The following is a 23,506-nucleotide window of genomic DNA, read 5'->3' on the forward strand; positions in this document are numbered from 1 at the left end:
TGGGGCCAGAGAATGGCACGATGGGATAAACGGATAGACTAAGGCATAAGGTATAAGGCAGAGACAAATAGAAAATGAATAAGGGAAAAGAAAGTAAGTCTGAGCCCAGAGTTAATTCACACTTGGTTCAGGGGATATATTATGTTCATTTACAGGGAAATAAATATCACCTAAGATTGTGTTTGCCGAGGTGGCACCTTGGACAGGAATATCTCCATCCTGGGCCTAGAAATGTCTTTCAACCTCTGGAAGACTTATTAGCCTTATTAAGCAAACGAGGCAGCCCGAAGGAGAGGTCCTTGCTCAAGATCACATGCCATGTTCAGCCACCTCGTTCTCCCATGGCCCCCAGTTTGTCCCACTGCCACTCCCGGCTTCACAGAAGAGAACATCTTAGTGGAGGGCAGAATTCCCTTCATTGGTTCTAAGGTAAGAATTTCACACCACGTTTTTGAATGTAAACTGGTAGGCCAATGGATTTTTTTTTTTTTTTCATGTGCAGGAAAAGGAGTGTGGAAGTCCCCAGCTGCGGGTGGAGTTCAGACACTTTGACTGTTCAACCGTTGGAGCATTTCTCCAAAAAGCAGGTGCTGAAACACGAGTAGACATGCAGGGGATTTGTTAGGGGGAAACGCTTTTGGAGGATACAGAAGGAGGGAGCGGAAGTAGGTTGGCCTTGGATGGCGATGCTGGTCTGTGCCCTGTGAGGGGAGAGAGGGAAGGAAGGAAGAGCTTCAGACCACAGTGCAGTTCTGAGAACCTCACGGCTGGGCTGATGGGGCCATGTCGCAGGGGCAGAAAAGGACTGGCTCTAGTCTGCTGTCATACCCAGCCACGGACAGGCAGCAGCCTACTGAAATGCGGCCTCTGCTGATACGTGTCATGGATCCAAAATGGCAGCATCCAGAGATCGTTCATCAGCTACACCCCTGCGGCAGGTTCTCTTGAAAGGGAAGCTGAGTGACACATCTCTGTGCTGGTATGACACGCATTGCTTGCCCGCACATCCTTGCCAAGTGCTGTTCCAGGCCTGGCAACTACTGGGATCTGAGGAACATTTTTCCCATGGCCAGGGAACTCATGGTCTAGCCAGGAAGAGTAATCTGCCCACCTGGACGAGGGAAAGTGCATTAAATCATGGAAAGATAATAAAGGAGAGCGACGGAACAGTCTGAGGTTGCCAGGAACAGTGTGTGGTGGTGGTTCAAAGAAGCATCCTTGGAGGAGAGCTTGGAATGTTCTCATTAGGCATGATGAGGATAGGCGTGTGTACTGGGTGTTCGGCCTCCGTTCAGCCCTGCCCATGCCCACGTGTCTCCGCCGCCTACTCAACATTTATTGAGTATCCACCAAGTACCAGGCCCCGTGCCAGGGGCTGGGATTGTGTGGGTCCCTGGCCACAAACAAGCTGAGGACACTGAGGGGCCGTAGAGACACAGATGAGTCATTTAGAAACAACATCTACAGAAATACGTGTGGGTTTGTGTGGGACTCCTCATGACTGGAATCCTGCTGCTGTTTACAATGGGGCACCAACAGTGGGCAAATCCCGGTTTCTCTCCCTAGGATCCCTAGGGTGGTGTCTGGAGATCTGTGTGCTTAGTAAGTACCTGGAGACTTTTGATAAAAAGGTCCTCCAACAACGCTTTAATTACTCTAGGGAAGCAAGAAAGAGAAACCCACAAGCCACTTGGAGGATTGGCTCTTACAGTCTATTTAGAAACATTGGTCACTGTGAAAGTGGTAGTAAGTAAATGTATGTGAATGTGTATTTTGTCTACCTGATGGGGAAAACAAAGACAGCCCAATGGCTGAATTTATCTTGAAAATCTATGGGGACTTCTTGGCATGAGCTGTCACCCAATTTTAAAAAGTTTTGGGGATTTCACATTAAAGTTCATATTTCCATCCTCTCTTGAAGATAAAGAGATCTGACAACACAGCCTCCATTTCCCCATGCAATATTTGGCCAGAGATGGTAGATATTCTTAGATGGGATTATGTACACTCCATTTGACCTCGGTCCCCACCACTCCCTAGTAATTATGCCTAACTCATTTTTCTCATTTATATTACCTGTCTGGTGCTAAGATGCTTTTTGGATATATGAGATATTAGACCATCTCCCCAATTCAATTGACAATTGTGTGTATCTCTGTGTGTGTTCTGTCCTTAAGTAGTACAGATAGAGCCCAAATCAAAGAGGGTTTTTATTTGGCCATGACATAATCATCAATGGTATGTGTCATTAATTGGGCACTTGATTAATGGAAGTTTTACGGATCTCTGGGATGAAAGACCCTTCCCAGGACCAGCTACTCAGAAGATGGCTGCAGTAGGAAAATTTCCCTGGTCAAAGGAGTCATTTTCTCTACTGAAGAGCTGACATAAATAGAAAGACTGTCTATCAGCCAACTCTTTAAGGTCAAACTTTGACATAGCCTTGAGGAAATGAAAACTAAAGCTACCTGCACCCTTCTCTGAAGGCAACAGAACAGAGACAGCTAAAAGCAAGGAAGCACACACATGAATATGTGCCCAGATATGTCTTCCCACAGATATGTATGAATATGGATCTAGAGGCATATATGTTCTATGTCAACATATACACGGCTTTGGGAATGCTAGAAAAATCACTGAAGGGAAAATGGGAGTAAGTGACAGCTTGTAAGAGACAGAAAGGAAATGAATCTAAGAACTCTCTCTCTCTCTAAGATTTATTTATTTGGGGGAGAGAGAGGGAGAATGTACATGCTCGCGCTGGTCAGGGGAGGGACAGAGGGAGAGGATGTCAAGCAGACTCCCATGAAGCTCCCCATTTCAACATGGAGTTGGATCTCAGGACCCCCAAGATCACAACTGAATCTGAAACCAAGAGTCAGGCGCTCAACAGACTGAGCCACCCAGGTGGCCCCTAGGAACTCTCTTATGAGTGCTAATGTGAAATCACAGAAAGATCATTTGTGGGTTTTAGAGTCAGATGGCCTTAGGCTTAAGTCCCCACTTCACCACATATTAACTGTATGACCTCAAGCATTTTAGTTAACCTCTCTGAGCTCTACTATTTCATTCTCTGAAATGGGTGCACATATGGCTACCCTATAGGGTTTTCTAGGACCGGACCCATGGTAGGTGCCAATAGACACTGTTTCTTCTCACCAAGTTGAACTTGTTGATGGGTGCTTGCCTTGTTTTGCCTCCTGGTGCCCAGTACTCTCTGGCACTTTGAAGTGGGAGCAGATCTAAAATTACCCTTTCATGTTCTTTAAGTGGGTCTTGTAGACAGCTCAGAGATAGAAGGGACCTGGTACTAACTTGGGACTGTTTCATACTCTTAGAGAGTTTTCTTTTTAATTTTTTTTCTCTTAGAGAGTTTTCTAACCAACTCTTTGGGGCAGTGGTTTTCCTGGTGTGTACTATATTCTGCAAGTGATGGGTCCAAGCAAACCAAATGCAGTTTGCATGAACTTGGTGCAATGGGTCAAGAGCTAGGAGCCTTGAGAGAGCTGGCTGGTTCCAGACTTCTAGTACTTTCACACCCTTCTGTCCATCCCATGTTTCCTACTCCCAGGTGAGAAGCCCTTTGCAAGGAATCTCCACTTCAGAGTTGAGCTGTGGTCATGCCTATCACCTGTGCTCTCCTGGTCTGCCAGGCCTCCTTCTCCCCATGGGGATCCCGCTTTGCCCTCCTGCTTCCGGGAGGATCCCTCACGGGTGGTGTGCACCAGGTCTGTGCTCTTTGGTTGGGGCTGGACAGGTGATCAAAGCTGGGTGGATTCTGTAGCTCTGACCCCACTCTTGCTATCCCTGGTTCCTGTTTTTCCCATCCCATTCCACGGAACCTCTGTTTGCATTATTTATCAGACCTTAGGGGTTGGATGAAACGTTGCCGGCCACAGGACAAGCTGGGAACATGGTCAGCCTTTGAATAGGACTCTCCCCACAGTCTCTCTGTTATTTCCTGCTCTTCTTCTCTTCATAGTCATCTTTCCTCTCTATCTTCAGACTCGGGCATTCCTTACTCCCCTGCGAAGCATGGCATCTTCTTCCCTTGTCCCTCCCTTACGTGCAGTGCCTCCTCCAAGGTTACATGTTCTCCCACCTGAACTACTGGGACTTCAACGGCTCTCAGTTAAATGTTAACAAGAAAGTAAGCTGAGTTACCCCGTGTCTGGGAGTCACATATTTGCCTTTCAATTGTCAATGTGTGGCTTACTAGGTCTGTGTCTTTAGAAATGAATGTGCACATTTTTAAAATGCGTACGATAACATCTATTTTGTTGGGCTAGCTGTCGTTTTCTTTATAAATAATAAGGAAGTTCTTTTTTATTTCTTTATCTTTTTTTGTCTCTTTGAACTGCACATCCTAGAAGCCAAGACTGAGTATGTATGAAAGATTAAAGATCTGTTTTGTGTGTGTGAAGAGCCCGAGTAGAAAAAACATAGGACTTAATTCTGGCTTCAAATTTTGGATGGATGACTTTTGGCAAGTTACTGAAACTTTCTAATTTTTTATGGTATCATCTTTAAAATGACAATAAAAATAATATCTCCCTCATGCTTAGGATTGTGGAGACAATTACATACAAGGGAATGGGTGATGGTGCTTCTATACAGTAAAAATCTATGCAAATATCAGAGTCAGCTACTGCTGGGGTACTCTAACTTGTGGCCCTTCGAAGGCTCTCTGACCTGCTCTCTGACCTGCTTTGATGCCTTCTTTCTCTTCTACTATGTGGTTGTTAATTTGTGGGTAAAGGGAAGTGGAGGCATGTATATGATTCTCCATAGCAGCACTATTGCTAACAGCAAAAACGTGGAAACCTTCCAAATGTCCATCAAGCAATGAATGGATAAACAAATCATGACATATTTTTGCAATGGAATATTATTTACCTAAAAAGGAATGGAATGAACCTTGAAAGCATTATGCTAAGTAGAAGAAGTCAGTACAAAAGGCCACATAGTATATTATTCTATTTACATGAAACGTTCAGGATAGGCAAATCCGTGGGAGACACCAAGTAAACCAGTGGCTGCCTAGAGCTGGTAGAGGTGGGCATGGGGGATGGTAGGCAGAATGACTGCTAATGGGGAGGCGTTTTCTTTCTGGGAGGATAAAATGTTTTAAAATTGACTCTGTTGCTGGCCACACAACTGTGCGATTACGCTAGAAGTTGTTGAATTAAATAATTTAAATGGGTGAATTGTACAGTATGCAAATTATATCTTAAGGAGGCTGTTATATATATATATATTTTAAATGGGGTGCCTGGGTGGCTCAGTCGGCTAAGCACCTACCTTCAGCTCAGGTCATGATCCCAGGGGCCTGGGATCGAGCCCTGCATCAGGCTCCCGGCTCAGTGGGAGCCTGCTTCTCCCTCTCCCTCTGCCTGCCATTCTGCCTACTTGTGGACTCACTTGAGCTCTCTCTTAAATAAATAAAATCTAAATTAAAAAAAAAAAATTGGAGATACAATCTTGCTTTTCCTCTTTTTTTCTCCATAGTTGGAGCCCTGCAGGGGGCCCACTGACTTGGGTCCACTTCCTGTTCATCACTGCTGGTTTCCCCCTGCCTGCTTTGGACGGGTCCAAACTCTCTGTAACAAGCTGCCTTGACTGGCCCCTTCCTTTGGTTTGACTGCACTGAAGACTAATATCAAACTCCTGCCTTCTGTGCTGTGAGTGTTTCGTGAGGTCCGGGGACTCAACCTGGTGATAAAGTAGATACTAAATCCATCTCTATTGCATAAAGTGTTGATGGAGAAGGTTGGGTGGAGGTAAGGGGAAGTGACTGCTAATGGGAAGGGTTTTCTGCCTGAGGTCCCTTGAAATGTCTTAAAATGGATTCTGCTGGTGCCTATGTGTTATTTGCATAACAAAGGAATACTGAAGTTCCTTCACAGAAGGGTTTCTTTACTATCCTTAGGGCATGTAGAAACTTACAGGGACCTGGAAGAGTTCTCCCACTGAATCCTTGGCAGCCGCTGAGCCGAGAAGGGGCTGAGGGACATGTTCAAAGTCAGAGGGCTACAAGGCTGCCTAGCGGCCAACACCCACCCTCCTCGTGATGCCTCTGTGACCCCACAGAGCACAGACAGCATGTGGGGAAGGATGAAGACTATGGAAGCTCTAAGTCACTGCCAAGGAAATGCATGCGGAGCATCTCCAACACGTGATAGCAAGTCCCTAGAGACTCCATGGCCTCTTCGGGGACACAGCCAACAAGCTGCTCCTCTGGTGCCAAATACACTTACCACCTCCCCCACCCCCACGGTGACCCAGCCCTGCTCAGCCCCACTCAGGCTTGGTTTCTTAGCAGCAGCGAGAACTCTCTTGGCCTTGGCAACATGGAAACATCCAGGCTGGGAGCTGAGCGCCCCACGTGATAGCTCAGGATACTCAGCTGCAGGGCTACCCCTCCCCCGCCACCCCCAGCCCCTCCTGTCCCCCCTCCCCCCCGCCCCTCCCCCTTCTGCCAGGTCAGGCTCCTCCACCGAGAATGAGCCTCTGAGCTCCCTACTTAGAAAATCCCCACCAGGCAAAGCCAAGAAGACACCACTTACAGCATCATTAAATTATAACGAGCCCTGAAACTCACTCCAAAAGCCCGGGTCTGTTTGCCCTTGCGGTCTGAAAGAAGCAGGCGATTGGTTGGCCCTGTTCGGCCTCGAAAGCCTTATCTCAGGCTGGTTATTATTTGATTAAAGAGGCTTCCTCCTCCTCTGGTGTTTCAAAACTGTGCTGGGAGGGTTTGCTGCAGCCTGGGGACTTTTTCTGAGGTTACTCTCGAGCACTCAAAGTCCTTCGGCCTCCAGCAGTACAAACAGACAGCCAGACGCCGCCACACACGGGGGCGGTCTTCCGAAAAGTTTCCATCAGCTTTGCACATCAGCTGGTTGAACATAATTCTTCAAACACTACAGAGTCAAGGATACAGGTATTAAAGGTAATTTTTTTTGGCGGGGTGGGGGGGTGCCTAATTTCCTAGGATGCCATGACACTCAAAATGGGGATACGGTTGGAGCTCTGGGGCTCAGAGTAGAAAGCAGGGGAGGTAGAGAAAGTAGAAAAAGGAAGTGCAAGAAAAAAACCTCAGAATCTTGGAATTCTACAGAAAGGCAAGGCCAAGGGGGGAGTTATTTGCAGCTGGAGAGAGCTGTGAGCGCGATCACCAGGTCTCATTGACATCCAAGCGCTTTTGCTCCCATGAAGCCCTTCCTGAGGTCTGTCCCCTTGGCATGCCCGTCATGCACTGGCTCAGAACTCCAAAGTCCTGACAGGGTTTTGGACGCTGTGTGAGCAATCCAGTTGCTTTAGCTTGAAACCTATCCGATCTGGTTTGCCAATGGGATGTGGCCCTCAGAGGGTCTACTTGGCGCGCCAGTCCTCATGATGCTGACCGCAGAGAGGGGCAGAGTGGGGCCGAGCCCCGCATTTATGAGAATTTCTTTCCCACCTTGCAAAGATCTCTGTGTGCTGTGCACGGCCTGTTCTCATCCACGCCATGCCCCCGCCTCAGTTGGGCGGGTAGGGGACAAGTCTGAGGACTTCCCCTGATACCCATGCAGGCTGGGCTCCGTGGGGTGCCGGCAGGGGTTTAGAGACCTAGGACGAGGACAAGGACGGGAGCATCCTCTCTTCTGGTGAGGTTTGGCTGGAGCTGGCCAAGGAGGGGAGGAGACGATGCAAAACAAGAAAAACATTTTATTTTGCCATTAAATAGAAAAAAAAAAAGGCTTTTAGGGTAAATTGGTATTAAAACTGGTTTTTCCCTCCACATGTTAGATGACTGCGTCCCCTCTCTTTAGTCTTGGCGGTTCTTTTAACCGCCGGAGGCTTCCATTCGGGATGTGTTAATTCTGAACTGGCTGGATCCAGGTTGTTTGTGCTTTGCTGGCTTCCACGGGATGGAATGTTGGCATCTCTTTGCCCCCAAAGCTTCTCCAGGAGGTGGAGAGCCCTTCTTCCTGCTGAGGACTCTGCCAACCCCCAGGAATTTTCTCTGCCCAGGCCCCTCACTGGATTTCCTGCCACTCTTCAGAGTAATGGTCAGAGGAGTTCATCAGAGTAAATCCTGCTTCCCTCTCAAAATTTTAAGGGAAATGACGAGGGGGGGGACAAGCTCAGAGCAGGGGGGCTGTACCTCTTGGACCTGATTTCTTTCCTGCTCCTTTGGGAACACCTCCGCCCTTTGCCATCGTCTGGATGGCGTGGGTCTTCCCCTCTCCCCTTCTCCCTCCCTGTCCCACCACATGGGGACTCGTTCTTCACACCCGTCATGGTGTTCTTATTTCATGCTCTCCTTTCCGCGTGGCACACTTTCCCCCCTCCCCTGCCCCTTGCTCTGGCCAGGTCAACACGTGAGTTGGGTCTTTGAGTAAAGGCTCTTCCTCTGGTACTAGGTTAGGGTTCCCTGCACTTTGCCTCACCGGCCCCCTAATCGCATTGTCTTATGATCGTTTGTGTTCCTCGTCCATGGCCTCCGCTACACCGGCAGCTCTGTGAAGCCAGGGGTTTTACACTTGTTGACTCAGTTCTCATAACACGCCTGTGGGGTGACTGTCAACCCATTTCACAGATGGGAGAGCTGGATTAAGAAACAAGTTCACCGGGTAAATGGTGGGCTTCAGAACCCGCGCTTCCACGCCTGTGCCGCATGCCAGTCTGGTTCTGAGTCCATGAGAAACAAATGCCTAGTGTCAGGGGAATGAGCAGAGCACGAGGCAAGGCTCCCATCAGCTCCGCTGAACCGTTCCCTCCACTGAGAGGACAGCACAGGAACCACAGCGCAGGCTGTGGGCAAGGCTTTGAGGATGTGGGGGTAGGTGGGCACAGACCCTGACCAGGAGCTCTGTCCTCTCTGTCAGGATCGGCTTTCCCCGTCAGTCTCTTGCCTACCTTTGTAGCCACGTTTAACCCCTTCTGGCTTCCATCCTGGAGCTGAGAGGGGCTCCAGATCAGGAATTTGGCCAGCCTTGAAGGGGGTTCTTCAGGAAACCATCATGGCCGGACGCTCGGAGTCCATCAGATGTTGTCCTGAGGGTTCTCCCTGCCAGATCTCATTCATGAGGGAGGGGGTCAGGATCATCCTGTGTCTTCGAGGAACAGACTAAGGCTGGGAGAACCAGCTTGCCCAAGCTGGTAAGTGCGAGAGCTGAAACTCAATTCTGGGTGTATCTGGCCTCAAAGCCGGTGCCCTTCCCACACACCAGGGGCTTTCACAAGCACTTAGCTTTGAACTCACTGGATCCCCTCTGAAATTCCCGTCAGGCAGATAGTCCTGCTCCACTGTCTGCCTTCCCAATTGCTGAGTGCGGATCCCCTCACTGCGGTGTGGTCCTCAGCATCGTCTTCCCTGCCTGGACCACGGTCAAACATGGGGCTTGACAAGACCAGGGACTGGTTTGGGGGCATCTGGTCCAAGAATATCACAGCCAAAAAAGCCTCAACCAATGTCCCCAGCCTAGGCGGATCTACAAAGTCTGAAAACCTTTGTTAGAAGAGTAGTAAAGCATTGGGAGTGCCATTTACTGCTGAATTTCGCTTTTTCCACTTGTTATTTGTGTTGTCTAAGTTCTAGTCTTCCTCACCTGGAAAATGGGTGTTAATGTGTCTCTCTTGGAGTTACTTGGAGAGTAGAGATTCTGTGTTCATTGAAGGTGGGTGTGTGCCTGCCAGCTGTGAGACACTGGGATACAGTAGAGAATCAGGCAGAAGCAGCTCCCTTCCCTTGTGGAAGTTACAGTTGGATTGGGGGCAATAGGCATTAAAAAAAAATCACACAAATAATTAGCTCCCGTTGTGGTGAGAAAAAGAACAAAGGACCTCATTTAGATGGGGGTGGCGAGCTAGTCACGAAAGACTTCTCTGATGGATCAGTAGCATATGAGCACCTCTCATACCTCCAGAATGTAGTAGGTGCTCAGTATGTGTGGCCCTGGCCAACTTCCGGCAAGTCTCTGGGACTCAGAGGCTGTGAGTCTCAAGTGTGTGTGATGGGGGGTGGACTGAATGATTCCTCAGGCCGAGTGGCCCCTATCCAGTATTTAAAATTCCCTTGATCCACAGTAAGATAGAGTCAGATTAAAAGAAACTCTCTTAACTCCCTGTCCAGTGCTCTTCTACCTAGCCATCTCCTTGGATGGAGAGAGTCTGAGTCTAAACTCAAGGAGGCCAGGAGGAAGACTTGGTTGATTCTGTCTCCTGGAAGTCTCTTTCTCTAGCACCTCCTTCCACTCCCCAGCTACGACTCAACGTCCTTGCTCCCTGGGGGTCACTCCTTCTAGATAGAAATCCCTCAGCCCCTTCCCAGGGACAGAAAACAGGTTCTCTGTGTCTTTGCCCTCCAGGTTCCTACATGTCCAGCTTGGATGATTAAGCCTCCTGCGGCCATCCTCTCTGATGGTGAGATCACAACCACAGGCAGGCTGGGAGGGGGAGCTGTGAGTTGAGGATTTGGGGAGGGGCCCATCATCTTCCTTGGCTGCCTATGAGTGCTCCCAAGGCGGCCCCCTTCCCCCACCCACACAGCCTACCCCCAGGAGCACCATGTTCCTTTTGCATTGCACATAGTGTCATTTGTAAGCTCTCCGGCCAGGGTTTTAGTGACAGCCCTTGTGAGGAGCTGGTTAGCATTTTTTCCAGACAAAGCCAGAAACTGGGAGGTGATGGAAAGTCTAAGCTTGCCAAGCATGATGAGAGGAAATGATCAGTTTCAGGCTCCTGAAAGAATGTTCTTTAATTCTCTCCCACCTTCCCCTTGGAGGACCCTGTCCCCTTGTTCTCCAGGGGCATATCAACTTTCTATCTCCTCTTCCTTACCAGGGGCCATACTCTTGCCTTCAGCTGTCTGTTAGCCAATCCCTACCAACTGTATGCTGGTCATAATGCATAGTAGGACCTCCCAAGGACATCAGTGTTTTAGCCAGTGATGCCTAAGGGAGCAATAATGGCGGGAAGACAGGCTATAGGATTGATCCTTCAAAGCATACCACTGTCTTCAAATGAACTCAGGATTTGAAAACCTTTCTTTGGTGGTGGTGGGGTTGGTCAGAGAGGATTGGATGGATATTGAGAAAGGAACAAAAATGCTGTACAATAAATGATACATTACCCCAAGAGCATTTCCAAAGAGACTGTGTAGCAAGTTGTACCCTGAGGCAAATCCTCCCCAGTGGTCATAAAAGGAAAGTGGCAGCATATTTGCAATGGAAAGCACACCCTGCCCATTCAGTTCCCAGAACCTGCAGCCTTGCTGATCTCACCAAGGTGAAGCTGGGTTCTCTGGCCATGAGCAGCACTTCAGATGTATAATGGGGCTCCAAGCTGCCATGCTGAGCCAGTGGTAGTGAAAATCCTCCATGACTCCTGAGCCCTCAAGCAGGAGCCCTCTCCCCTCCCCAGCTCCCCAGCTCCCCATACTCTCCTTGCCTCAATGTACTTGCTTCATGAGCTTTGCATTTGACCTCCAACCCGCCCTATGGGTCTGGCAGGAAGTTTAGCTGCGGCTGGCTCTGTGCATTGAGCTTTAACCTCTTGCCAGAAATCAAATCGGCTAAAAAAACAATAATAATAATAAATAACAAGAACAACAACAAAAAACAAGGACCCAAAATGAGTTTTCAAAGAAAGCAACATCATTTTTCCGTGACTACTTCTGCGGAGAGGAGTGGTTGCTGTGGAATTTAACCAGAGGGCTGCTTGGTAACAGTGCAGATGATGTTTGCTTTTTGTCAATTCCAAATTATAAGTGACTGTGGGGAACAGGGACCTGGGAAAATGGAAAGCCTTGGGACTGAAAGCTCTTCTCTGATTTGGCAATGGGAAAACCAGGGGGATCAAGCAGCAGGTGGGCAGGAGATTGGCTGCTCCACACCCAGACCCAGTCTGGCTCAGACAGTTCAGGGACACAAGAGAGGTGCTGAGCCTTCACTCTTCGGTCCCCTGGCATCTCCCCGGGGCGGTAGCAGTCCTAACCCCCATTGCACTCCCCTTGGGGCTCATTTTAATGATCTTGTGGGATGATGCCCAGGGTGAGCCTGCTGGGTAGGATGGAGGTGGGGCTCTCCATCCATTGCACCAGCCAGAAACAGCATGCATGGTTAGACGATAGAAAATGTGCCCTCTAATCGTCACATTGTCTAAGTTCACGAAGCAGCACTCTGTGTTCCTAGTGCTTTGCCATTGCTCCTTGGAATGCCCTTTTCCTACACCATCACCCCTTCCCCACAACTAATTAGCTCCGTGACTCAGGGTAACGAGGCACAACCCCTGCTCTCAAGGAACTCAAAGCCCAGTGGAAGAGATGGGTAATTAAACAAATAATTTAGGGTAGCATTACCACGTGGAGATTGCTATCATAGAGCAGAGAGGCTTATTCTAGGGGCAAGTTCTATCCCTGCAACCCTACCCCTCACCTCTTCTTGTCCTTGTCCTGCAATACCTTCCCTGTTCAATCTGGGTCTCAAACCTAATTCTTCTCCCAGCAACTCCAGTGGCTACTCGCAGTAGCCATATTCCAGACTGCAGACCAGTGCTGGTTTATGATGTTTTTCTAAGAACTAAGGACAAAGTAGCCAGTCTTTAATACAGCTGTGTGTATTTCCTTGGAGGAACCTGCTTTCCTTCTGAGAGTCTATCCCTCCTGTTTGTTGAGATATTGAGACATTCTTTCTTATGAGATGATGATGTTTGTAGGTTATCAATTTATGTTGCATTTAATTTTCATATTATGACTGGACAGAAAAAATAGCATCCATTGTTTACTGCACAGTGAGAGTTCAAAGTCTGGGAAGCATTGCCCAACAAACTGCTTGTCATCAAGGTTAACACCTATGTCCAAACCCAAGTGGGAGCCCCTGGCATGTCTTTCTTCGTGTCTGATTTCTCAGTCTGTAGCCAACTGGCCAAGCTGAGGTATTCAAATTCTACTCATTTCCCGGAGACACTTAGCTGGCCATGGTGGCCAGATCCTTAAGTAGACACTCCTGTTTATTTGGCGTCACAGGCTGCTGTATGTTTAATGCCTTGAGTATCCAATTTCTGGGCCAAACTCATGAAAATCTAAAGGGGAATTATCCGTCTCAGAAAGCAATTGCAATGGAAATAAAAGCAATTCGTACTCAGTGTTATCAGGGTGTTTAATTTTTCATTGAAATCGCAAGATAAAAGTTGATCTTGTGTTAACCCAGATCTCCAGCTTCCACTGAGCTGCAGCTTAGAAACTGCTAGAAAAGATACAAGTACCCTGACCCAGAACAGCCTTTCAGGGTCATGGTCAGCCTTTCTATCTCATGAGGTTAGGAAATCTTGAGGTCGAATGGTCTTGTCTAGCTAAATGAAGTTCCATACTGCCTCTGGTTATCCCACCGTTGAAGATATGGTCCAGGGCATTGGAAGTCCCCACAAAAGCTTGATGGATAGAGGAAAATGCCCATCAGGCAAACCAAATCCCAATAACATATGTGGTAAAGTCCAAATTCTTGGACCATGGTTGAATGTTTCTATATTAAAAGTTATTTAAGGGACACCGAGGTGGCACCAACCTTGGTTGGACACCACCTCTTGGTTTTGGCTCAGGTCATGACCTCAGGGTCCTGAGACTGAGCCTCGTGTTGGGCTCTGTGCTGAGCGTGGAGTCTGCTTGAGATTCTCTTTCCCTCTTCCTTTAGCCCTCCTGTTTGTGCACTCTGTCTCTCTCTCAAGTAAATAAATAGATCTTTAAAAAAAGATTATTTAATATAAGCAATTCATGCCGGGCTTAAATAATTTAGCTATAAGGAGGGTTTTCTTTTACCACTCTGCAATGTTGGTTTTGCTCTGCGATGGCCAATACAAAGGGAGACTCTCATGTTTGGACTGAGTCCTTCTTGAGGTCAAGGATGTGTCTTGTGCGTGTTATTGGTGAACACGCTCTTCTCCTTCTGCCGCGGTCTCCTGGGACCTACCCCATCTCTTGGCAGGTAAGATGCCAAAAAATTATTGTTGGTGGAAACAATAATACAAATGACTCTTATCTTTTGGAAAGAATCAGTTTCTGGCAGTCTCTACCTTGACCTAATGTGACCACTTAATCACTCATATTTTTCACTTGCCTATTTAATTATTAGAAGAAAAAATTTTTTTGACTTGATAATTATGTTTTGGTTTGCAACCCTAAGAAGAGGAAAAAGAGGGAGCAAAACTGATGGGCAACTAAGGCCTCTAGTGAGCACTCTGCCCTCTCAGCCTTGGTCCCAAGTTTTCTGGAACCTTCCCCGGCTGCTTATTCAGGGTGTCATCCAGACTTGGGAGCAACAGGCTTGGTCCACTTACTTGTATTTGGTTTGCCTGGACTCTTTGGCCAACACAGTCCTTTCTTTTTTTTTTTTTTTTTTTAAAGATTTTATTTATTTATTTGACAGAGAGAAATCACAAATACACTGAGAGGCAGGCAGAGAGAGAGAAGGAAGCAGGCTCCCTGCTGAGCAGAGAGCCCGATGCGGGACTCGATCCCAGGACCCTGAGATCATGACCTGAGCCGAAGGCAGCGGCTTAACCCACTGAGCCACCCAGGTGCCCCAACACAGTCCTTTCCACTGAACTCCTCCCACTTGTAACGGGCAGCCCTCTTGTTGGTCAGCAGCTTGAGGTCTGGCAAGAACAATGTAGAAGGCTTAAGGGTGTTTCTCATCATGGCTTTGCCATCAATCCATTGTGTGGTCCTGGGCAGGTCATCCTTCTCTCTGGGTCATGGTTTCCTCATCTGTAAAACACGTTGGATTAGATCAGAATTTCTCAGCTTGACCCTATTGACATTATGGGCCAGATCATTTTTGTTGTGGGGCTGGCTGTCCTCTGCATTGTAGGATGCTTAGCAGCATCCTCCAGTAGTACTCTTCCCCTCTTTTGTGATGACCGAAAGTATCTCTAGACATTTCCAAATGTCTTCCTGGGGGCAGAATTATCCCCAGTTGAGAACTATTGGATTAGATTGACCCAATTGGATTGGGTTTGAGAAACCACATTGAGTTGTTAATCTCTCCTGTTTTATTGAGCACCTACTGTATACTAGGCACTATATTTGGTTTTGTAGCTTAAATATTTTTTTACAGATATTCCATTGAGTAAGTGCTGTCTACTTCACAAAAATCTGAGTAAGAGCTAGGCATTGAGATAGAATGAAAAAAGAGAATCTCTCTTTGGATTCTTACTAGCCTCATCTCTAAAACATCAACTTTACACACGGTTGTCAGGACCTAATGCTTAGTGTATATAAAGGACCTTAGATCATAGTAGACATCCAATAATTAAATTCATTCTCCTTTCTTACCCACCCCTTAGAGAATCAGATCTGCACAAAACATTAACTTTATCAGCCTTGCTCTGCCGTCTCTAGACATCTACCCTTCACCGACCATGTGCTGCCTTCCCTCTCCCCAGTCAGTCCAGTACTGATATGTCTTCTTTAAAAATCTCAAACTGGGGGGCACCTGGGTGGCTCAGTGGGTTAAAGCCTCTGCCTTCGGCTTAGGTCATGATCCCAGGGTCCTGGGATCGAGCCCTGCATTGGGCTCTCAGCCCTGCACTCGGCTTTCAGTTCAGAGGAGGGAGCCTGCTTCCTCCTCTCTCTCTCTGCCTGCTTCTCTGCCTACCAGTGATCTCTGTCTGTCAGATAAATAAATAAAATCTTAAAAAAAATCTCCAACTGTTTGTTTCAAGGAGAGCCCCCTCACTGCAGTCTCTTCTATCACCAGATTATTAACTTGGTCCATTTTTGAAGGAGTTGCCTCTCTCTAGGGAAGAAAAATAGTCTTCAGAGTCTGGAGAATCACCAAGATTTGCAGAGGCCATTGTTTCATGTTTGCTTTGCCTGATGACAATAAGGATCCAAGGAAGAGGGAGCTCCTGCTCTATGAATTATCAGCACTGCCTCTCTGGGGCCATTGGTTTGGCCATGGGTTTTAGCATGGGTTCTGAGTGTCTCGAGGGCAAAGACCATGCATTGTCTTCTGTGGGAGCTCCCGCACCATCTCCTCCAGGGAAAACATGTTGGTGTTCGGTAGCCTGACATGGCGAGAGGCATCATGGTGCGGTGATAAGGATTTCAGGGCAATGGAGTTGGAATCTGTATTTTCCTTTCCAGTCAGATCCTGACCAGGGGCTCTGGGGAACATGCAGACAGTGTAATTCTTGGGGAAAAGAAATGGTTCCTGCTCAAAGCCCAGCTCTGTCGCTTCCTCTCTGTTTCACCTTGGGACGTTTATGTTATTACTTGGAACCTCAGCTGTTGTATCTGAGAAGTCTGCAATCACAGGGGTCCCTTTTCACAGGGAGATTGTGAGAATGAAATGCTAGAAGATGTGGACAGTATACGGTACAGTCCTGGTAAATATTAAGTGCTCAATAGAAATCCACTTTGATTGAAAATAGATATCATCTTAAATAGTAACTATAAACAGTAATAACTAGGACAGGTATTAGACAACAAAAAGAGGGATTTGGATGGTTGAAAACGTAGATATGAGATTGACTTGTTCCATTGCTCATGAGAAAACAGGCTCAGAAGGGGAAGCGAAGGGAAGAGCGCCCAGGTTACTGGCAGAGCTGGGGGAGGTCTTGCATCTCTAGATTCTCCTTCACATGCTGGTTCTGCCACGCTGGGGCTGCTTTCCTGTGTTAAAGAAACGAAATACTCACTGACACCTGTAAACATGGTCAGGCAGACTCTTCAGGACTCCCCAGAGGCATAGGGACCATCACGATGGGGCTTTTTACAGTGGGTAGGACAGACTGGGCTTATCTCCAAATAGAGCACTGGCAGGGAGGGGGGAGGGGTCAGCAGATGGAAAAGTACTAAGCGGCAACAGCAAGGGTAAGGGGGACTCTGACTCAACCGACCTAACCGGATTCTTCACCGAAGACAGGCCGGGGTGGTCAGGCAAGACCTGTAGGCTGCTGGAGGGTGCCGAGCCTGATCAGATAGGAAAGTCAGGGACCTGGTGAAACTGATGTAGCAGTGTTCTTGCTAACACTGGGTTTTACTAGAACGTGCACAGAGGGTCTTAGGAGAAGGTCCAGGGGACCACCTAAAGTTTGAATTTTTGTTCCCTGCCCAACTATTTAAAGCCCATGTTTGGAAAATTACATACAGATTGGGGAAAATGTGCCTGTTGGTTTAAGCACTATGTGCTGTTCCCGGAGGGAAACTTTTTTCTAGGTAAGAGAGAATGAATATTTGTCTAATGGGTTTGTGATGACCTAGGGTTGTCCGAGAGAAAAGCAGAGTGTGAGAGGAGGCTTAGCACCCCTAAAACTCCCCGGCCACACCAGCCTGTCCTTCTGTAGAGCCCACCACTACAGGAACTACGGCCTTTGTCCCTCCTCCACCTTCTCAAAGGTCAGCCCTTACCACCCAGCCCAGGCCCAAGGCACTGGTGGGCTGATCTTTTCCTTTAATGGGGACATTCAGTCTCAAGAGCTGCTATGAATGACCATAATATAACTGAGCACAAATTGTGTTCCCCTTGCCAGTAAAGTACAAGAGATTGCCCTGGCCTGGCTCCGAGCTGTGATTCATAGCGTATCTTTCACCTCTTGCCAATAACTGTAAGCTTGCTTGAGAAGGAAAGACTGAAGGTTTTAGTCTCACTGTTGAAAGAGGAAGAATTTTAACAGAGTGGCTTTCTACACTTGGTCCTTCAATATTGACCATTTGGGGGCTTGCTTGCAGTGGGAGGTTATGTGGTTCTGTTCAGACACTGGCATCACGTCTAATTCATGTGATGCAAAATCAGGTATAACTACATGTGAATGGAACCTTGGTAAAAATGGAATAACTTAATTGAATTAGTTTGTACTGTACTCTTAAATGATGGTCATAGTTCAGTTAAGAGGTTGAATTAGTAGAGTCCGATTTCCTATCAGAACTGTATCTCTTACTCTATCTTTTTCTATGTAAGTTAAAACTTACCTGAAAATGGCCATCTTTCTTATCTAAAGAGCTATCAGCGGCACAGAGCACATATTTTAATGTTTGCCTTTTATTCCCCTCCTCTTTTGTTTAACCCCCTTCTGGCATAGCGTATCATCAAATTATGAATTAAATGAGGGATCTGGGGCACCTGGGTGGCTCAGTGGGTGAAAGCCTCTGCCTTCGGCTCAGGTCATGGTCCCAGAGTCCTGGGATCGAGCCCCGCATCAGGCTCTCTACTCAGCAGGGAGCCTGCTTCCCTTCCTCTCTCTCTGGCTGCCTCTCTGCCTACCTGTGATCTCTGTCTGTCAAATAAATAAATAAAATCTTAAAAAAAAAAAAAAAGGAGGGATCTGGGCCAAATCCTGCCAACCATTTGTTTTGCAAATAAAGTTTAATTGGCACACAGCCACATCCATTTGTTTATGTACTGTCTATATCTGTTCTCATGCTACTATGGGATTGTGAGTTGCATAGTTGTGACAGGGACCACATGGCCCCCAAAGCCTTAAGCATTTACTAGCTGGCCCTTTATAGAAAGAGTGTCTGATTCCTGATTTAGAGTATGAGTGTTGGAGTCAAACATGCCTAGGTTCAAATCAGGTCTTGGTTACTTGCTAGCTTGTAACAAGCTAGTTTTAACATTGGAAACACTGGCAGAACCTCTCCAAAACCCAATATGTACCATAGGGATAATTGATAAATACCTACCATGGAGGGGTGGTGTGAGAATTCAGTGAGAAAAGCATTTGTGTCTGGCACAGAGCAAATGTTATCCCTGAGCATTCATTTGGCCCACAAATGTTTATCTAGTGGTTTCTGTGGGCTAAACTGGCGTTGGGGGGCAGGGGGAGGGGGAGGGCAGGGTAGGAGGGTGGGGTGGGGGGGCATGGCCATGGCAGAGATTGACTTAGAAGGTCCGGGCTCTACTAGAGCTTACATTCTAATGGGGGAAGAGAGGTAACATAAAGAAAATGAATCACAGATTATTATCAGATAGTGATAAATGCTATAAACAAAATAAAATAGGATGGCACAGAAGAAAGTGACGAGGCAGGGAACACAAAGTTGCTAGCCAAGACAAGACCTGCACATAAGAATGAGTCAGCCATGTACAGATCCAGAAAAAGAATGCTCCTGATAGCAGGAACAAGTAAGGAATCCCTGAGCCAGGGATGATTCAGGATGGTTTAAGAAGAGGGATGGCCTTGGGGACCAGGGCTGTAGGGGAGAAGAGGATGGCGGAGGTCAGCAGGGGTAAGAGCATGCTGACACTTGTGGGCCTTGAGAAGATTTTAGAAGCAGAGGTGCAATCTGAGACCATAATGGAGCAGAAATGAGGTCCTTGGCCTCATTCTCTGACCTTTGTTGTAAATATATTATTCTTCCTCTTTGGTGTCTGGCATGGGACACTGTTAGAAACCGGAGACAGAAAGGGGTTAGGGAGTCCTCATCAAATGGGAAGCTTTTGGTTGTGGCAAGCCCATCCCACCACCCTGGCTGATCCCAGTCGCCCCACTTGGGCTCGTCTCCTTACAGTACCCCTGACTCACCCAAAGATCTATTGGCCGATGCCATTACCTCTTTGAAATTTTTCTTATCAGGAGGCTTTAATGCCTCTCCAGGCAGAGCACTTAAGGTGAAAACCAGTTAATGTAATCTTAAAACACTCTAAAAAATTTCCAGCAATATAAGACCACCAGATAATCATTTTGTCCCTAGGGTCACTCAGAATTCACAGCTCAGTTCCCATAATTAGCATTTCTTTTGTGTCTGAATCACTGAACAGGCGTGAAGAGCCCCAGTGATAATATTTTGCCTGCTGGACGTTTTAAAGAGAGCAGAGCCATAGATACAATCAGTTACCCAAAATGCCTCTGGAGTTGCTGATAATAATAGCCATGTGGCGTTTCCCAGGTTCAAAGCTGTGCTGCAAACCTAGCTTCCTTAAATTAAAAATCTACCTTTAGTTTACCTACCTTTATTGGCTTTGGAAGACTCTTCCTCTTCATCCTCCTTCTTCTTCATCCTCTTCCTCATCACCAAAATCCTTTATTGGAAAGTACTTATCTGACTAATAGTAATTAGACTTCCTTTACAATGTACCAATACGTGTTTCTGTCTCATCTTGCCTTTAGACATTGTTCAAAGAACAAGATTCCGAATGGGGCTGTCTTCCAACCCATGCTTTCAAACACTGATTCTTAATCTGGAATCCATGAATGACCTTGGGCAGGGCAGGGGGCATGGAGAGTGGGTGACGAACCTCCTGAAATCAAATGTGAACTTCTATATGTACCTCCCCCCCCCCCCCCCCCCCGGGAGAGGGTCTAGAGTTTCATCAGATTCTCAAAGTGTTCCCCTGACTCTAAAAAGTGGAGTCTTTAAGACTTTAGTGACACAACCCCATAGCATAGTCACCGAAGGAAAACTCTGTGCAAATGTGTAAGTGGAAAAGGGAAGTTGTTGGGGTTGGAGCTGGGGAAGCCCGTGATTCTGAACTACCACACTGATTGATTATGAACCTAGATCCTATGAAGCCTCCCAGACTAGATATTTTCCCAGAAACTCTTAAGATAATTGCGAACATTATATATTGGCCACTATTCACCAGGTGCTGTCTAGCAGGATCTTCCATATTTTAACTTTTAGTCTTCACAGCCACCCTACAAAGCAGATACTATGACTAGTCTTGCTGTACAGATAAGGGAAATGAGGCGCAGAGAGATTAAAACCATAGATTGAGTTTGCATTTAACATTCCAGGACCCTCCATAGTCCTGGATAATGTATCTTGTCAATCTGTAATTAATGTCTAGAGTAATTACTATTTCGGACATGTCTGAATGGTAGCCATGTTGTAATCTTCAAACACATGCCTAATTAATAATAGGATTCCTGTAGGGGCGTCCTCCAGTTTTGTGGATAAGAAGAGATTGCAGGTCATGTGCAGAGGAGAGCCAGCTGACTACTCTTATAATTAAAATTTGTCTAAGAGCTTCGCTGTGGTTTATAAAATGGGGTTACTGAGTATGTAGATAATTTTACTGTAACTATTATCACCATTCAAAAATTCCTGCCATGTACCTAAGGCATGCCATGACACTGTAGAGCTTAAAGCTAACTAAGCCTTCTCTCTGAGAGGTTACAATTTCCTTCATTCCAGGAGGGGATCAGTTTATGGGGCTTTCGATATAATTCATGATATATTTTTCAACAGTTAATGAGCAGGTGACCTAGAAGTTTAGGGACTATCCTCTAAAAACATCATTTATAATTAACCTAGAGAAAACCAACATTGTGGATATGAAGGTTTACTTAATCCCATCTATAACCTACAGTGGTTACTAGGAATTCTACAATTCATGGATGAATGCTAAATTTATGTATGTGTGCCAGTGATTTAGGTTGGAAACCTGGACCAAAACTGACAGCTTTTGGAAAAAGTAACTATAAAATAAGTTGATCAAGGGGAATACTGTTTTGCCATCTCCTAAGCAGAACTGGATGTACAAGAGGAATGCGGGAGGTGTACGTCACCCAGTGAAGGGTCAGCCTCAGTGACCTGTGCAATCAGCGGTATAACCAAGTGGGACTACAGGAGGGGATTGTACCCTGTGACTCAGGATTATGGAAAGCCTATCATACAATATCTTACTTTCATGTCAGAGATCATCCTTGTAATCCATCTCAAATATTCTATGGGATAATATGATGACAACCATCAGAAAAGATTTGGCAAAAATCACAGCCAGTTGTATTATTTTGCTTTTTCAGGTTTTGCTTTCTATCAGGTAATTTAGAAAATTGGAAACTGTTGATAACACTCTTTGGAAACCTTTTATTTTAGGAAATGTGTAAGTAAAAAGCTAAAGATGGTTATAAGGGGTACGTTCGGAACACCCAACATTTTCTAAAAGAAAATCTTGGAGCTTCTGTGTCCCCACAAGTAATAAAACTAGATGTCTTTAAAAATATTCTAACTGGAGATTTAGTTAAACTTTGTGGATCTTCCTGATTAGATTTAATAAGTGAAGTTCTAGCTTACTTTTCTCTCATTAGAAAATGAATAATTTAAATGCAAAGTAGTTTTGCTTCTCCTTGTCCTCTTCATGAAAACTTTTTTCCTTTTTGACAAAAACTGATTCTAAGGAGGAAGTAGAAATAAGTCTCTCTCCAGCCATTTCTAACTTCCAAGTATTTTCAAATTCCTTCCTTCAAGTGTCCTGGGCACATACCTGTTTGCCTCTCAGCCTCTGCTTTGCCTTGTTCTCCATTGCGGATCCTTACCCATGGAAGACCACCACCCTGGTGTGGCTGGTCACCACTGGAGACCTGGGCCCCTATTCACCCTGGTGTTTATGTTGTTCCCTCTCCTCTGACCCAGGAAGGGGGAGGATGGGTAATCTGCTTCCTATCTCTCTACCAAGCTTGAATACATGTTTCTCTAAGACCCATAGAGTCCTGAGCCCCTAAGACTCTTTGGTTCGTTATTGCTCCTGGAATATTTCTGTTCTCAAAGTTATACTTGTCCACAACTATTAATAGCTGTAATAGCCACTCACACTCTCCTTTATTAAATAAGTAATTACATCTTGTACTTAGACATTCAACGCACTGTTGGGTGCTAGGAAATTGAGAAGGGAATGGAATTTAAGAGGGACAGGCAGATGTTAAATGGCTAATTCTACAGCCAAGTCTTCAATTAAAATTGTGATAAGTCCCATGTGGGAGAAGCATCTGACAAGGGGTCTGACTTAGTCTGGGGGTCAGTGAGGGAGCTGGGAACTGAGCTGTGTTATGAGGCATGGATTGTAGAGAAAAGAGGGGCTTGTGGTGGGGACCACTGCCAGCAGACGAAGCCGTATGTGCAGGAGAAGGGCAGAGCCATCTTACTGAAGGACTGAAAACAAACCAGGGTGGCCCAAGTCAGAGACAAAGAGCAAGTGGGAGCAGAGGAGGGTGGGAAGATTAGCAGGCCAGGTCTGAGACTTTTCCTAAAAGTCTCTGTCGTAAAAGTCCTAACAACTGCAACAACAGCAGAACGGATTTTAATCACTTGCAGTGGGGATCAGGCAAAGAAATGGGAGTGTTTGAAATGCTCAGTGTTGCATTTTCAAAGGTCCATTCTGGCTGCTGTGTGGGATGTCTGCATGGGAAGCAGACATGAGAAGCCTTGGTAGGAAGTTTTGTGTTTCCCAGGGAGGATGGTAATGGCCTGCATTAGGATAGTGCAGGTGGAGAGGAGGAAATGGGTGGTGGGTTGAAAGCTGTTTAGAAGGTTACATTGCTGGAAGTTGGTGTTGGATTGGATCTAGGAAGAAATTAAGAATGACTCCTGAGTTGCTGATCTGCTGAGAGAATAGGGAGTAAGAATGAAGGACGACCTTGAGTCAGCAAACGTTGCCAAGGAAAAAACACCCAGGTAGGGAGAAGGAAGTCCAGGAGAGCATGGGGTTGTGAAAGCCAAGGAAAGGCCTTGCCCCTTCCACTAGAACTTGAACTTGCTCAGCAAGTCATCAGGATCTGACAACCTGATGTCATGCAGATGGTA

At 46.5% G+C, this 23,506-nt stretch overlaps 1 protein-coding gene across 2 annotated transcripts in view; it reads left to right on the forward strand.

The window, feature by feature from the left end:
- The first annotated feature begins 6,734 nt into the window (after window positions 1-6,734).
- Window positions 6,735-23,506, forward strand: part of GPAM (glycerol-3-phosphate acyltransferase, mitochondrial) — a 58,304-nt gene continuing 41,532 nt past the window's right edge. Inside the window, exon 1 of one of the 2 annotated variants that reach the window (XM_004763853.3) lies at window positions 6,735-6,949. The gene's annotated coding sequence lies outside the window, so the exon portion shown is untranslated. The remainder of the gene's footprint in view (window positions 6,950-23,506) is intronic. The other variant, XM_004763854.3, reaches the window with a different exon arrangement.

This window comes from Mustela putorius, unplaced genomic scaffold (genome assembly GCF_011764305.1).
Source record: "Mustela putorius furo isolate JIRA1106 unplaced genomic scaffold, ASM1176430v1.1 tig00003909_pilon_pilon_pilon, whole genome shotgun sequence".
In the NCBI taxonomy this organism is placed as follows: domain Eukaryota; kingdom Metazoa; phylum Chordata; class Mammalia; order Carnivora; family Mustelidae; genus Mustela; species Mustela putorius.